The 6,000-nt window shown below is 43.8% G+C and overlaps 1 pseudogene; it reads left to right on the top strand.

Moving 5' to 3' along the window:
• The first annotated feature begins 4,365 nt into the window (after positions 1-4,365).
• Positions 4,366-5,672, top strand: LOC111812026 (annotated as a pseudogene).
• Positions 5,673-6,000: the final 328 nt, after the last annotated feature.

The raw sequence follows: 6,000 nt of genomic DNA, 5'->3' as shown, positions 1-6,000 counted from the left end.
GTACTATGAGCATGATCAGACACTTGCCAGCATGAAACAGCAAGCAAAGGAGAGCCCATTGTCCCCAGGCCATCCTGGACCACGGCACAATCATCCGGCACCAGCATGTGAAGCCAGCCAGGACCAGAACTGCACCAACACCAACACATGAGAGCAGGGGTCTTTGCTTGGGGCTCTCTGCCTCAGTCCCCATGAGAACCATCTGAAAAGAATCAGGCTGGCCCACTGGTTTTTTCTGGACCTTTCTCTGCTGGACAACTGGGGAACAGTGCTTCTGCCCGAGCTGCCAGTGCTACAAGCCCCACACTGGCATTTGGGGACACTTCCAGCAGGGGCTCTTCACTCAAGATTCATACATCCCACCCCCAAGAGTCCTGCAGCTGGTGTGAGGCCCAGGAGCCTGCGTGTGGCTGGCTCCCATGTGGGCTAAGGTCCTGGCTGCCCTTTACGTCGGGGATGGGGCCTGGGGGATCACCTGAGCATCAAAGGAGGCCAAGAAGGCTCGCGTACCTTTTAGTTGCCATCAGCGCTATTTTCCAATGTTCTGCCTTCAGTGGGCTAAAATTAAAGAAAGTCCTGGGGCCGGGGAGATGGCTCAGTAGAATAAGCGCTTCCCTGGCAAGTGCAAGGACCTGAGTTCAATCCCCAGTTCTGCAAAAATAAATAAATAAATAAATAAATAAATAAAGTCCTAACTTTTCCTTAAGCTGTGAGATGCAAATTACTAACAGTACTCTATTTACAAATTTGGTCTTTTCTGTTTTGTTTTTCTCAATACTGAGAACTCAGGGCCTCATGAATATTATGTACTGTACCACTGAGCTGTATCTCTAGCCCTTTTAAAAATATTTGGATAAAGAAATAAAAATTACATTTGGAATAGCTCGGAGGTTCAGGCCAGCCTTGAATTATGCTTGTCTGCCGCAGCGCTCCAAGTAGCTCAGGTAACTAGTCATGGTCATTATTTTAATTAGTTATAGAAGGCCCCATTCCCCCCTTAAACATTTTAAACCTTATTTATACATGTGTGAGGCGAACACGATAACCACTACACTATGGAAACTTTGTACATCTGGAAGTTTAATTTTACTTCTTAGTCTGCATCTTGTACTATGAATAACTACGAAGACAACAATATGTAGTGTATTAACTTTTGAAACTGTCCTACTAATCAGTTTTGAAACTCTCATTGCTATTTGTTTCTCAATAAAATTATTTTTAAAGATTAAAAAAACATAATTTTACTTTTCATCCTTTCAGTTGTCTGCCTTATCAAGTACTTAAGTATTTTCAAAGCTTTTTTTTTCTTTTTTTTCTGGAACCAGGGATAGAACTCATGTTTATATTCTTTTTGCTGTTGTTGTTGGTACTGGGAATTGAACTCAGCCTTGCACTTGTCAGGCAGGTGCTGTGCAGCTGAGCTACATTCCTGGCCCTATTTTTCTCCTAAATGTGTTCACAGACAAGATCGGGCACATTCAGGGTGGTATGGCCGTAGACTTAAATGTGGTCACAGAATCTAAAAACTCTTAACTTTCAACTTAAAATCACTACCAAAATCAAATGTTCAAACATATATTTGATCTTGGAACCAGGTTTTGTACCTACCATGCCAAAATCCCTAACAGAATATCAAATACAGAGACAGTACAGCCAAGCATGGTGGCCCATGCCTGTGATCCTAGCACTCTACGAGGCTGAGGCTGGAAGACTGAAATTTCAAGGTCAGATTGGGCAATTTAGTGACACAGAAAATCCAGACTCAATAAATAAATAAAGAAAAGAGCTGGGGGCATAGCGTGGTGTGAAGGCCCTAGTTTCAGTTCCCTGCACTGCAAAACGAAACAACACTCTGATTTTTTTTTTTTTAAACCGGGGATTGAACGCAGGCCCTTGCGCTTGTCAGTCAAGTCCTTTTTTTTTTTTTTTTTTTTTTTTTTTTATAGACAGGGTCTTGCTATTGTAATGCCTGGGGAAGGTTGAACACCATGCCATGATGCTATGTTGTGTAGGGGTGGATGTCACATCACTGCTCTTCTGGAATATGCAGTAAAGAATTATGGGCTGGCCAAATAGCTCAGCAGATTAAGATGCAGGCGCAGGGGCTGGGGGTTCGATCCCCAGGCCTGTGGTGCCAGCCCTTGGGAGGCTGTAAACAGAAGGACCACTATGAGTCTGGTCTAGTAGTGAGACTTGGAACACCCTGTAGACCCTTCCCTAAAAATAAAAAAAAAAATAAAATAAATTGAAGTTGCCAGGCGTGGTGACACATTTGTAAAGCCTGGGAGACTGAGGGATGTGTCCAGTTTGAGGCCAGCATTAGTTACATGGTGAGTTCAAGACCAGTTTAAAATTTAAAAAATAGCAGCTGACTTGGTGGTGCATGCCTCTGCAATGCCTGCACTCACGCAGCCGAGGGATCGTTGGGTCTGAGGCCCACCTGGGCAACAAAGTGAGTTCAAGGCCAGTCTGAAGGATTTTCTTTTTTTTTTGGCTGGCTCAGCCTGCCTTAAGGGCAGGTCTGGTAAGGCAGGTGGATGTGGGGTTTGGTTTGAACCTTGGTATCCTGAGCCTGATTACATTTGCATGAGTAGGCACTTAAACAACTGAGCTAACCAGCAGGCCCCTTCCCCAAGGGTAGTCTGAACTGCAGAGTGAAACCCTGTCTCAAAAAGAAAAAAACATAAAAAATTAAAAAAATAAAAAGATGACTTTTTAAAAATGTATTTGGTACAGGGTATCACTACATAGCTCAGACTGGGTCTTCCCAGCACTGGAATTACAGGTGTGGGCCACCATGCCCAGTCTAGGTCACTGGCTTAGTGTACCCTGGGGGCAGGGCCAATGTGGCATGTGGCGCTGGGGACTGAACCTTGGTCACTGTGCTTACCTAAATAGGCCCTTACAAAGATGACTTATTTGAAGATGGGGAAGGAGAAAGAGATGGACAGTTACTCCGTACAAGTAGGGAGAATTCAAAAGTGAAGCGTCTCAGGCGTGCACACCGGCAAGCCTAGCACTGGGGGGCTGAGACAGGAGTATCACTTCGAGTCCGAGCTACAAAGTGAGACCCTGTACCAAATAAATAAAAGATTAAAAAAATAAAAATGATACAGCATTTCAAAACAAGGTGGTAGGAAATTAACAATGGCTATTATATTGTATATTGTTATCTTCAAAGTAATTGCTCAGATTACCAGCTATAGGTATGGAAAAATCAATCAAATATAAGCATTAACTGTTCCTTTCAATGAATAGAAATTAGTATTACAATTATCTTAGCTATCTTGTGTATATTTTTGTATTTTTCTTTCTCCTTTTTTCTGTGGTTCTTTCCTTCTGAGCAGTTTCTTTCCCTTTCATAACATCTACTGTACCTTTTGGATTTTTTTTTTTTTTCCTGGTACTGGGGATAGAACTCAGGATCTTGTGCTTGCCAGACAGGTGGTTAAGCCACTGAGCTATCTCCCCAGAGATCCTTTTGGATCTTATTTGCTCTTTCAGTTTGAGATCCCTTTGGATCTTACTCTTTCAGTTTCTCACACTAGAGAGACAATGCAATGTTTACATGAGTCTGATTTATGCTACTTTCGAGTCTCTAGTTGCATCCATCTACCTATAAAAGACTTAAGTTTATCTTTATAGCTGAGCAGTACTCCAACATATAAAGGCATCACATCTTTTTGATCCTTCCTTGGTGGGCATCTAGGCTGTTTCCAAGTCTTAGCTATGACAAATTGTACTATAAACAGGAGTGCGTATATACTGCTGAATATACACTTCTCAGACGAAGAAATACAAACAGCAAATAAATATATGAAAAAAATGTTCAACATCATTTTCATTCATGAAATGCAAGTTAAAACAACACAGATTCTATCTCAGCCCACAAACAATGGCTATCAAGAAATCAACCAAAACAAATGCTGGTGGGGCTGTGGGGGAAAAAGGAACCTTTCTTCACTGTTAGTGGGAATGGGAATGCAGACTGGTTCAACCACTGTGGAAATCAGTGAAGAGACTTCTAAAAAAACTAGGATTAAAAAACAAAAATCTAGGATTAGCGGTCCCATTTAACCTAGCTATTGCCCTGCTATTTTTCCAGAAGACTTTTTTTTTTTAATTTAAAGAGAATACAAAAGAAAAAAAGAACATTACAAATGATACAGGTGGGCAAGATGGCAGCCTAGCGATTTAATGAAAGAGCACATCAGGTATACAAGAGTGCTGAAAACGGAATGAAAATTGGTGCCTAGAAACAGATTTTTTTTTTTCTTTTTTTCTTTTTTTTTTTTTTGCGGAACCGGGATTGAACTCAGACCCTTGCGCTTGCCAGGGAAGCACTTACTACTGAGCTATTCCCCGGCCCCACTAGAGGCAGATTTTAAAGGCAGTTTCTCCCACATCTTTTTTCATATCACCTGATAAGCTTCTTCCTGTACTATGTACTATGACAGTGGCAGCAGCAGTAAAATGGGCAGTATCAAGGACAGCTGTCTTGAAGCATTTATTTGCAATCCAAAATGGGGCTTTAGCTCCTGTTTGCTGTAAATCTTCACATTCTTCTCTTCCAGATGACTATAATTGCAAAGTAGAGCTTGCTCTGACATCTGATGGAAGGACAATAGTATGCTACCACCTTTCTGTGGACATTCCATATGAACACACAGACCTGCCTCAACCAGATCCCGTCCAGAATATTGAAGAAACACATAATCAAGTGCTGAAAACCAGATTAGAAGAAAATGAAAGTGAAAGCCTTGAGCAAGGACCCATGACAGAACAACTTAGCAAAACGTTCTTTAGGACAAAGCATTGTTGATATCCTCGCAGGCAGTATCACAGACGTCGTAGGAAACTGAATCCTCCAAAAGACAGGTGATATTGAGATTCATGCGAGAATCAAAGAGAAATGTTACCCGTACTTAGTTTACCACTGGAAGAAATACACCAATACTATATGGTACTAGTCAAATAATGTCTTTTCACATACAAAAAAGAAAAAAATGATACAGAACTTCACCAAACAATAGTTTTATTAACTTTCAATAAAGCTCAATGAGGCCTTCATCCTATCTCCCTACATTATGAGTGAGGCTGGGAGAGTGGTGGGATTACAGGCATGGGCTACCAAGCCCAGCTCAACGCTCTGGTTCTGATTTGCTGTCATTCCATATAACTCAGTCTTCCAGGGTAAAACCCCAACCTAAGAAGAAACCCATCCCACATACATTGCCTAGGGATCTAGGGTATCAGAGGGGACGTCCACAAGTAGGTCTCCATTTTTTTTTTTAGCACAAAAGAATAACTCCCCCCATACTAAATCCACGTCCAAATCCTGCTTGGGGGCCAAAACTGAAGAAACCTATATCCAGCTCTCTAGTTTGATTCTGGTCTGATGCCCAAACAGGCCTATGGCTGACCTGCCTTTCAAATGCTTCCTTTGAGATGTCTCCCCAACACTGGTGAAGGAAACCCTGAAATCTGCCTAAGTGGTGGGGCTAGCTTCAAACTCAAGCAGGAGGGCTTTGGAACCCAACTCTCTGAACCCTAGGAGTTGCAAGAACTGCCTCGGAGGGTCGGCGAAATAGTTCATCGGCCAAAGCGCAAGCGCAGGGGCCAGGGTTCGATCCCTGGCACCACAAGTCGCGCCGGCTTCGTCCCCCACTCCACCCCCAGGCGCAATGAACCGGCAACGGAGTCCGGGCGTGGTGGCGGACTCCAATCCCAGCACTAGGGAGGTTGAGAACAAGAGCATCGCTGTGAGTCCAAGCTGCGCGCGCGCGAGCTCCAGAGCGCCACGCCTCTGCTTACCCACAGCCCTTCCCCAGGTCATTCTTTCGGTGCGGATACCCACTGGCTGTCGGGGCACGATCTGGACTTAGCAGGCGACTCGGCACGCGGGCACGCTCCGGAGCAGCCAGCTGGACGTGTCCACCCTTCTCCCAGGCTCCAGCATCCCCGTGCGACGCCGCTCCCAGCCCGGATCCCTCCCAGGTC

This window comes from Octodon degus, unplaced genomic scaffold, assembly GCF_000260255.1.
Source record: "Octodon degus isolate 3935 unplaced genomic scaffold, OctDeg1.0 scaffold00006, whole genome shotgun sequence".
NCBI classification, from domain to species: domain Eukaryota; kingdom Metazoa; phylum Chordata; class Mammalia; order Rodentia; family Octodontidae; genus Octodon; species Octodon degus.
This window is presented reverse-complemented; position numbering and strand designations above follow the sequence as displayed.